Source organism: Thermobia domestica, chromosome 13 (assembly GCF_964235325.1).
Source record: "Thermobia domestica chromosome 13, izTheDome1.hap1.1, whole genome shotgun sequence".
NCBI classification, from domain to species: Eukaryota; Metazoa; Arthropoda; class Insecta; order Zygentoma; family Lepismatidae; genus Thermobia; species Thermobia domestica.
In genome coordinates, this window is record NC_137466.1 from 128,364,858 (window position 1) to 128,376,493 (window position 11,636).

Sequence of the window (11,636 nt, forward strand, 5' to 3'; positions counted from 1 at the left end):
CTAAACTAATTCTGCCAGGATAGTACCCCAATACCCATTAAGTTAGATGCAAGCAGATCTTCCCAATTCCTGTCCAATTCTCCTGACAAATATATCTTAGTTCTTGTAGTAAAGAAAGCATTAATATAACATTATTAGGACCACACGTTACAACGATACGTTGTATATTTACTACTTGTAAATTTTGGGGGCGCAGAGTATTTTTATATATGTACTAGACTGATTATGCCATTTTAAGAAGAAAAATAAATATGTTAAATATAATTATATGAGATCGATAAAAAGAAAGATGTTTATGTTTGTATGTTTTAAATAATATGATTTTGGATATGAGGTTGTCAGGGGCAACCAGAATGATTATGTAAATAAATGGATGAATTGCAGCAGAGGAGTTATCGTTTCCTTAAGGCTCAATAATAATCATAAAGAACCAGAATAGTGATTTTATCGTCTTAACGTAAACAAGTTATTAACATTTGGACAATAACTTGATCCCAAATGTTTGTGCTTATGCTGTTTCGGTTTAAACTAGAATTTTAACTACAAAATAAATAAATAAAATAAAACTTTAAATGCTTGCTCAAATTTGCAGACGAACTCCTGGCTGTTGTTAAATATTTCCCGCCGAGGCACTTCAGACACTTTACCTTTAAATTCTATCCATCATCATTCACAGCTTTTCAGAAAAAGACTATCACTGCACTCGTAGTTCACTCACTAAATGTATTGATTTGGAGTTGTTAAAATCTATGACAAAAACTTCCAGGTTCATGCAATCAGTACACCTGATTTTCCTGAGACTGTCGCTGTACTCATCTTTCAAAAACATCAAGTGGCACTAAGATTTTATCTGTTTCTCTGTATGTCGGTGACTGACTGTCGGTAACTGACATGCTCCAGTCTGAGAAATTCAGTTACAGGAACGAAACATTCGTTTCCGAAAAAATCTATATATATTGTAATCACTCATCTGAAATATAACGCAAACTACGTACGTTACTTAAGAATTTGTAACGCATTACCGTTTCAGTTACTTTGGAAAAATGTAACGCGTTACTTCCCAAGACTACATATCGACCAGTGCCTCAGCTTCCTTTTGGCTCCACACTATACGCGTCTATTTCTTTTATCCACGTTGAGCTCCCTTGTGACTATATGGTCAATGTACGCGTCTTCGGCGAGGGGCGTCCGGATTCAATTCAACGCGGGGGCTCACGTGGTTCGGATCTCATGTTAAGTTATTGGTAAACGTCTCATAAAGCCTCGCTGCTGAAAGGGACGCTGAACTTCAAACTCAGCAACTATTTATCCGTGTTTTAAGAGGAGCTATTGAAAAGTTTCATGAAGTCAAAACATGGTAACAACTACCTATTCTGAGTTTAGTCAAAGACATTGGTAAAAGCTTTTCTGAAACGGCCACTACTATTTGAGCTATTGACAGCCAAACATGCAAACGTTTTATACCTTTAGTTTTATTATACTCAGTGGCGTATTTACGATTTTGTTTCGGGAAAGGGTTTGCTAACTTTACTCCTGGAAATGTGTAAATTCTGCAAGATATTTCATTTAATTTAAAACAGTAAATAAAATTTAGGGGAGGGGCTTAAGTCCGGAAGCCCCACTTAAATACGCCACTGCGTATAGGACAGTTGATTCATAAAATTTTTCCTGCAATTTTTATGGAAAACAGCACTGAAAGTTGGGTGAATCCGGTAATTGTGTTTGTTTCCGTGAATCCTAGGGACTAAAAAACTGAATTTGGTGGACTAAAAATATTGGTCAGATATGTACAAATATTAAATGTTATTCATTAGTTTTCTTAGTTCATTATCCCAACAGGTTTTAAGACCCGAAAAATCATGGAACAGGCTATTTATTCACGTGATTCTGTAAAAACACTTCCTTCGGAGAATATTTTCTTGTGAGTAAAAAAAAAGAGTTCTTACTGAACGTAAAATCAAATATAGATATTATTATTATTATTATTATTATTATTATTATTATTATTATTATTATTATTATTATTATTATTATTATTATTATTATTATTATTATTATTAAAATAACTGTACTTACTAAGCCGTTATTTTCTAGTATTCCGAATTGGATTTCGTGAATTCTTTTTGTAAGTAGTTCTTAAACACCGAAAATTGATTCTCTAACGAGAACTAAACCCAGAAACATGCGAACCAAATTCGAAAAGCGTGTTAATAACTCTGTTAAGAAGGCTTATATGTTTAAGACAAACAGAGAAAGAATTTGTCTGTCCCCCCCGCTAACAAAATCACGGTTACAGGCCTACTTTTGAGTAGGGATATAATGCTAAAATTTTTACTCAAGAAAGTATAACATAGACCCATGCTCGTATACACTCATTCTTTTGTGAATTTAAGGCGAGTATACGGTGGACTGTAAAAATACTAGGTGGGTATACTCCCTATTACATCTCTCCTCTTGTGTAGGAAGTACAACCAATTACCATCTTAAAGTCTTTATTTTTCTGTATGTATGTTTAAATGATACTGTCATGAACCACTATCTATACACAGCATAATGAATAGTCTTTAAAAATACTATAAAGTAGACAGAACAATACTACTGTGAAACTGAAACTATGTAAATTCAGTCGATTATAGCAACCCAGAAACAGTCCTCTGAATTATGATTACCCAAGTCACGCTAAAAGACTATATTACAATCAAATATTCACATCATGTAAAGAACTAGGAATTGCTATGGACAATAAACTTGCTTACAAACTTAATATATGACATTGTAGGATCATATCTTATATAGTCTGTGCTAAAAAAAAAAAAAAAAAAAAAAAAAAGGACGCTGAAAGATAATAATCCAATCAAACATTCATACTATGTTAAAAAAGAAAGAGAAATTACTTTGAACAATAAAACTTAACATGGGGATAAAGATGGCCACCAGACATAAGTAGGCCTATATGAGCGTCAAGCTCACTTTCTTCACTTTTAACATTTAAACAATTTGATCTTCAAATAACAATCTTTGAGATATAGTATAACGTAACTATGTCCGGCGCCTCTACCCCACACTATTTTTACAAGTATTAGTTTACAGCAATATTATTTAGAACAGGTTAATCGTCCACGTGGACGGACCATCTTTATACTGATATATTTATATCAATTGTAACTTGAAACAATCTTACTGAAGAAGTCGACTGGGCTGTATGGCTGCGACTATATTACATAATGACCTGCAAGCACAGACTAGAATATACAGACCGTAAACACAGCGAAAAACTAGAAACTTGACACTAGTGCCTCTAACACACGACGACGGAACTAACCAGTCGATCTGAAGTCACCTACGTGGAAATTCGAAAGTAACCACAGCCAAGATTATTTTTCTTAAATTTTGTTATACAATCGTACTATTGGATAGTAGATTAGAAAAGGTTTAATTTCACTGCTATATCTGATAACTGGAGGGAATAATCGATTGTGTGTCTTATTAAATATACGTGATACACGATGAAATAAGTTAATTCCTCCGTTTAGCATATAAATCTATCAGTGGTGTTCTGTAGTGTAAACACTGCTTTCAAAGTAAACTCTTTCTTCTTCTATTAAAGAAATTTCTATTTTTAAAAAATGGACAGGAACGTCCAGTTCAGAGACAGTACAAAACATTACATCTGACACTGAGATGTGAAGCAGACGAAAACAATCCGCTGGTTACTATGACAACCCATGACATCACGTTCTAAGACCGATGGCAGCGCCATCCACAAACGACGACACTGATCCCGACCACTGAGAGCGTTGATTGGTTCTTTCGCGATGAAGACGATCCAAACTGATTTGAATAGCGCATATAGGAAGTTGCTCCTCTGTATGTATTCTAGTCTGTGCCTGCAAGGGTCGATAAATAGAATAGAATAGAAACCTAACTGTGACACTCCACGTTTCATAAGCACTCAGGACAAAAAATTACAAGTGTGTACTTTCTTGGGAGAGTATAATGTTCAAGTCCAGTTTGATCCATTTCCTAAGCAACTTGTCCTGCAGAGCTAGCTGCCAATGTGGGAGGATGTAATGTCTCCTCTTCATAGTCCGTTCCAATATTTCCCAAATTTTCTCGAAAACGTTGAAATCAGGCGAATTGCAGTCCAGGTGAGAAGTGGGATGTCCAAGTGAACCGTTACCGTATAAACCTGACTCGGTGAACAGAGCAGTTACCGTCTTGATACTAGGACTCTGTGATGTGACTATCTCGCAGAAACTAGACAAATGGCAACATCTCAATATCCAGAATGAATACGTAATCCACAGCCTCCATGCAGTTGAGCACCTCTGTCAAGGAACCCACAGCAGAACTTGAAATACACCCCAGAACATGACATTATTACTCCCTTCTGCAGAGCCCTTTGCTCGCACTCGGTTTTGTAGGCTTCTCTGATCCGGTGTATCACTCTAGAGCGGCCGTCATTGAAATAGAGGCAGAACTGGGATTCGTCTCACCAGAGCATGCGTCGCCACTCGTCTCTACTCCAGTGGTGCTGTTCCCTCGCCCACGACCGAGATTATTCTTCTGCATGGCAGTCAGACTGCCAATGCGACTGAATATGCCTGCACCATGCAGTTGTCGTCATAGGGTTCGCCTAGTCCTGACGACTAGGTCCTGCATTGTACTCCTGCAGCAGCTTTTGCCGGATTTGGAACCGTTTAGAGGTCGCTAATCTCCCTAGATGTCTACGGTCGCGATCGGACATAGTGGGTTTCCTGTCGTTGATGCTCCAAGAGGATTGATTTCTGCCAGACTTCCCCCACTCCGTATGGACAGTATTGACTTGGACAAGTCAACGAATTTGGACACGTGAACGAATTGCGCCATCTCCCGCAGGGTATGTTTATGTTCACGTCCGAAGACAGTGTCTCCTTTTTACCATTCAGTCACATACTTTCTTCGGCCCATGGTTCGACCAATAATGGAAAGATATCGCATCAGCATGCACGTCTTACTAGCCGCAAACTGTCACGAATAACATACAATACTCACATTCATGGTATATACAGGCATATTGCTATGCCAGGCCACTGTCCACAACGCCACTTGAATGTGCATACTTTGTAATATTTTGTCCGGGATGCTTATATCCGTGTTGTAAAGGGATAATAAACTTCACCAAATAACGACGTATACTGGTTTTATTTCCTATTATAGCCTAAAAGCTTTGCACTCTCACAGTTTCATGATTACCACAAACACAACCACTAAAAAGTACAGTATTGAATACTGCAGTTTGACTTTTTTGTGTTTTCAAAGTTTAAGTCATACTATGTACGAATAGTTCGTGCAAAATACGTGGATTAACCCTTAGAACTACTGTTTAATACCACTGTTGCAGCCAACTAACTATTGTTATCATTCAGCTTCAATTGTTATTGTCACCTGTAAACAGGGCTCAACTACAACGTGTTAAACTAGTTCTTATTTACTAATAATTTCAACAAATATAACAATATTTATATTTACATATGTACAAATTTATTTACATATAATACAAATATTTGTATATACATTCTCATAACTACATATGTACATTATTTACAAATATTACAGATAGTATATCGTCGGCGGCAATTCAAAACCTGCTATGTGCATTTTGCAGGAGAAGCGAAAAACAGTATCCTGGTTAGCTTTTTGGCTTTATAAAAGTGATGTTATAAGTAATATTTGATGCTGCACGTAACTTGATACCTTTTCAAGTAACTTGAGAAGGTACCAGTTACGTGCAGCATCAAATATTACTTATAACATCACTTTTATAAAGCCAAAAAGCTAACCAGGATACTGTTTTTCGCTTCTCCTGCAAAATGCACATAGCAGGTTTTGAATTGCCGCCGACGATATATTATTTACAAATATTGCAAATAATTACTTACATACATTATTTACAAATATTCCACAATAATATTTACAAATGTATACACATGTACAAATATTTACTATTATTTACAGGCCTAGTGAAGTCTCGTCATCCACTCCGGGACTACTCCTTACATAGGCATATGAGGCATGTTTCAGAAGCTCTTCAAGTTTCCAATTTGTTGCTCCTCCTGTTTGCTCTCCTTCGAAATTATTATCTTCTGAAATGCAAACTTGGTTTGCTGTTGGTAGCCCGGGGCGTCTACCTCCCCTCCCCCGGGACGACTCCTCACCTGAGCATATCAGGCGTGATCTACAGGATTTTTTTTTTTTTTTTTTTTATGTCTTGTTGGTGATCCGGGGTTTTCTCACCTGGAACCACCACTCATTTGAGGTATATTCTGAACGTTTGAGGTATATTCTACAGAACTTGGACTTTTGGTTGTCACATCTTCTGATTGCTGTTCTGGAACTAATTTCGTGAGAAATCGTTGTTCACTTTGATGGTCCGGGATGTCCTTGTCTTCTCTCCCGGGGTGTGGTCATCAGAAGGATGTTCTAGAGTAGTATTTTAGTTGTCATATTTTCTGGCTGCGGTCCTGGAAATTGCTTCCTGAGAAATACAACAGTATTCAGTGTTGTGGCAGAGGTTTTATCCTTCTTTCACCTGGATGTTTCCAGCATATTCTAACTGAAGATTTTGCTACTCTCACTCATTTTATCCCTTAGTTCTTCGGTTTTTGGAGACAATATAGTGCTAAAACAAGACTTAGCTCATAGATGGTGACCCGAGGCGTTTTACTTCCCTTCCCCAGAAGCAGGCTTCACCTAGGATGTTGATGTTGATTTAATAAATTCTGTTGACAGTTCCAGTGTATTAAACTCGAGAAAAGATATTTTATACTGTCTTAACAAATACGAACATGTAATGTGATGACATTTTTCTTAAAGGATGAAGGAACTTTATATTTGCAGTGACGTTACCAGCAAAATAAAATTCTAAATTTGAATGTATCATTCTATTTGTGTGTTTTGTTAGCGTTACTCCCAAATTCTTGTATTTATAAAATATATCAACCAAATATATAGAATAACAAAAATATATACTCTTGGATTATGTTCAATCCTAGGTCATCTAGGGATGAATCAGAATGCGTTGTTTGATAGAATAAAAATAGAAAAAAATATTTCGCTCATCTTTCTTTGTTCTCATGGAAGTGAAATTTTCAGAAGTTGAAAAATATGAAATCTTGTATTGTTAATTTGTTATGACGACACACCATTACAAAACTGACACATTGTTACGTAACAATATACTTTATCAAACAATTTTCATTATTTATTAACTGTCTTGTCTGATAATGGAAGAGAACGTTATCAGACATGTAACCTGTAATATGTGATACTTTTAGTTAAATCGAACTTGCAAAATTGAAATGGAATAGTAAATAAGTATTGTCCAAGTTTAATTGGAGGATATGAAGTCTTAAAATTTAAGATAAAGTGATGAAATTTAATTGGTAATATATAAATTAGAAATAAGGGTATCAGAAACTTTTGTTGTCTTGGTCAAGTATTGTGTCACATGAAAATGAAAGGTAAAGTCAAATAAACGCGACCTACTATTTCCACGTAAAAATTTAAGAAAATTTGTTGATATAGTGTTCGGTTAAATTAACCTTGCATTTTAGACGAGTAGGGGATTTGAAGTTTTTTTTTATCTTAACACCTTATCAATTTTTCGTCAAAAAGGGGGAGAACATCTCTTATTTTGGAATCTATCAGTGATAAGGAAGTGCCAGGGGCGTCATTTCAGACTTCGCTTGAGGGGGGCAAGAGCACCACTGCCATAAGATTTTCACGTTTTGTACCAGTATATTAGTAGACAAACGATTAAAGTATATGTATTCCTCAAACACTTGGGGGGGGCAATTGCCCCCTCCTACCCTCCCTAAATGACGCCCCTGGGAAGTGCCCTACTGTAAGTACTTTATTGTGACTACTTTTCATATTGAGCTAAAAAAAAATACAATTTAATACAACTTTGGTATTTGGCGTTTAGAAAATTCCGTTACTTTTTTTTAGAAACTAATAAAATATAAGGCATTAAAATATTGGCTTCAAAGAAGAGAAAATGGTTGGAACATTGGCTAATAAAGAACTGTAGCTAGAAAGGCGTGCTAGAGTGTCAGGCAGTGGCGTATTTATGATTTTGTTTTCGGGGGTGTTCTAACTTTATTCCTGGAAATGTGAAAATTCTACAAGATACTTCATTTACTTTAAAATAGTAAATAAAATTTCGGGAGGGGCTTAAGCCTGGAAGCTCACCCCTTAAATACGCCACTGATTATACTGCATTAGTAAATACATAAAGAGAAACAAATCTAATTGAAAGAATATTAGACTGACTCCCCCTAACTATAGTTAGGTAACTTTCATTTAGTGCATGATATGAGCTGGATTCTCGGCCAAGTACAATTTGCCAAATAAACAAAATAACTTCAAATAGAATGTTTATTTTTAATGTGTTCTATTTTACTTATTTAAAACCGATCATTTAATATTAGATATCAACACTGAAATACTTATTTTATCATTAAAACCAGTTTAACGTTTCTCAAAAGAGAATGAGAGCAGACATCATAAAAATAACACACAAGTAACGAATTCACTAAAATGAAACGTCAAAATAGAGTTTTATATTACGTTTCCGGATTTACTGTCCAGGGAAGCGTAATGAATTAAACGCATCGCAAGTTATTTCAACATCAACTGGTTGACTCAGAACAAGAAACGTCTTTACGTCTAAGGAAGGTCATTGAGCACTACAGATCTTACCCAAGCTAAACTCCAGATAAATCTTCCAAACTTGGAAAAAAAAATACGAATGTATTTACGTGGATTTTAAAAATAAATAACAGATGGGTACGAAACAGAAAGATGACTGGAATAACATATCGAGTGAAATACAATTTTACTCACGCTTGAACTATCCGGCGCACAGTGGAGTATTTGACCCTAAAACCCGGACAAAACTCGAAAAAATAAAATTTGAAAAATGCATGAAATAAAGTTTATTTCTTGTTCCTCGATAATACTGGCGGATCTTGTAAACATAAATTCCATTATTAAAATATGAACTGAACGTAAATAATAATTGCTGAAGTCACTCAATTTTTCTGGCCATACGAATTTAAATTAGTGTGGCCGCGCGTACAGTTTTTTGAGGTATTAATTTTAGTAATTGTATTAAGGTCATTATCAACAAAAACTGTATTGTTTTAAAGAACATTGATAAAAGTTTTAATTTTATGATATGTGAACATTTTAGCTCTAAGTCTTGGTGGTTAAATATGTAATGAACTATCAAGAGCTTTTTGCAAGAAAAAATATAAAGTTTACAAGTTAAGAAGTGTTTTTGTTTATATTCTGATTCTAGTTGATCAATGATTCCTTTTGCATTTAAAAGTTCAATCTTTTGTTAACTTAGTCCATGAATAAAATTTTGCACGAAATTGCCCCATGAAAATAAAAAAATATTTATAAATTATATCTTTTGTTTTTTACGTGAGTTCAGAAGGCCTTACAGCAGTTCCCTGACATAAACCTATGAGTTTAATCTATAGTTAATTGAATTTATATAGAAAAGTAGCATTAATTTACTCAAGTAGGGTTTCATGCAATTAATTCTATAATAAATGACATTTACTGCAACTTAAGTAAGTTCATAAACTGCACCATGAATTATGAAGCATGAAATTTGTTGTCTGTCCTTGTTTGGATTGTCTGTCCTTAATACAAGGGGCAGGTTTTTCGAATCAATATTACACTTAGCCTACAAAATCCCTATTAAACAATGGCAAGGGAAATCAGAAGAGAAAACCACAGTTAAAGAGACGAAGAAAAGAAATTCAAACCAGTTTCAGAGAAGAGATGGGTTGTTAGTGGACGTCTCTAAGAAAGGCCACGGCAATACGAACGATGAGAACACTTCAAGGAGGTTTTTTTTGCTGACCACGAAACTGCTGCCCGAATAACTGGTGTGGATTTAAATTTCATAAAAAAATTTCAAGATCATTCTGTAGGCAGTATAGACGTGGAGAAATTTCAGAACTTCGCTACTGCCACTGCAGAACTTTAAACAAAACTATATAATTGGTATCCGATGACTCCAGCCCTACATAAAGTTTTAATTCATGGCCCAGCAATCATACAACATGCTATTTTTCCTATTGAACAACTCCGAGAGAAGGCAGCTGAGGCTAGAAACAAATATTTTTGACTTAGAGGACGCAGTTCAGCAATAATAGCAGCCGTATTCAATGAGCGACATCCTAATCGCGTCCTCCAGCCAAAAGGATAATTTCGATTCTTTCGTCTCGAGTTAACATCCCATCCTACCTAGAAGAAAAAAAAATAGAGACAGTCAGTTTCCGTCCATACAATGCTCCACATATACCAAAATTTAAATCTGAAAGATAACATAACCTATCTTAAATTCATTTACAACTTCAAACCCGTTGCAGATTTTGGAAAAATAATTTACCGTTGGATTTCTCTTCGAACGGGGATGTTGTTTAATGTCACATGACCATATTGTTATTTAAAATAAACAAGTTGATTCCAATATAGCGACCACCAAGATGGTGGACGACAACCTTAATCACGTCATAACGTTTCTCCCTAGCACTAACATTGATCCCAATTGACTTCGGATCGACTGCATTTAGTTTCTCAAATATTTAGTCCGGTCCAGAATTTTGTCTACACACTGTACAGTATATCTAAAAAAGTATATTGCTGTTTCTATTTTATGTTTATGTTACTTTTTTATCCATTATTTGATGTAGTAAATGTTAATTAATAGCAACTAAGAATTTTCTCTTAAAATGTTTCAAAGTATTTACCATTGACAGTTTACAGCAATAAGAAAATAATTAATACACAAGATAATATAATTTCGCTGATTTTCCTGACTGTTCAAAACTGCAGGACCAGGTTTCGGTTATAATATATCTTTAAAACTGTAGGTAAACACAAATTAATTTAATTTAGTCGATTATTTTATGGTACTAAATGGTAAATATTTTTGTCCGGGTTTCAAGGCTAAATACTCCATTGTGCGGCGGTCAAACCTTTAGTATGATACTAATCACAAGTAAGAAAGGATGTGAATACCGCCCAGTATGTTGTTTATATACACGAAGTACTGGCCGCGTACAAAAATGTGTAACACTATGTTGACCTTAAAGTTCCATTTTAGTAAAGTACCTTTGCAAATACAGATGCATGGCGTGTGGTCTATCTACGAGCTTAGTGTTTCTTAAAGGTTGTGTTGCGGAAAATTTGGGTGTATTTCTTTTGTAACGCAAAATCAATTAATAAGTAACAAAAATGAAATAAGACTAAAACGAATATACTGCAGTTTTTCAACCCTTGAGTTTACAGTTTAAACAAAAAGTTCCAAAAATAAATACACTTCTCAGGAAAAATTACTTATGCCATGTTACGGGTTGCTAAAGAAATTTAATAAAACATTTACTAATGAAATATGAACAAAATCGCTTTAGTTTTTGAGAAAATTGTCCGAAAAGAATTTTCCTTTAAGGGTAAACTATCCCTTGGGATTTTTCCCTGAAAAATCCCTTGGGATTATAAGGTTGTTAATGAATGAAGTTATGAAATGTATACAAAATCAAAATAGTATTGTCTTTTTCGAGAAATTTACAATT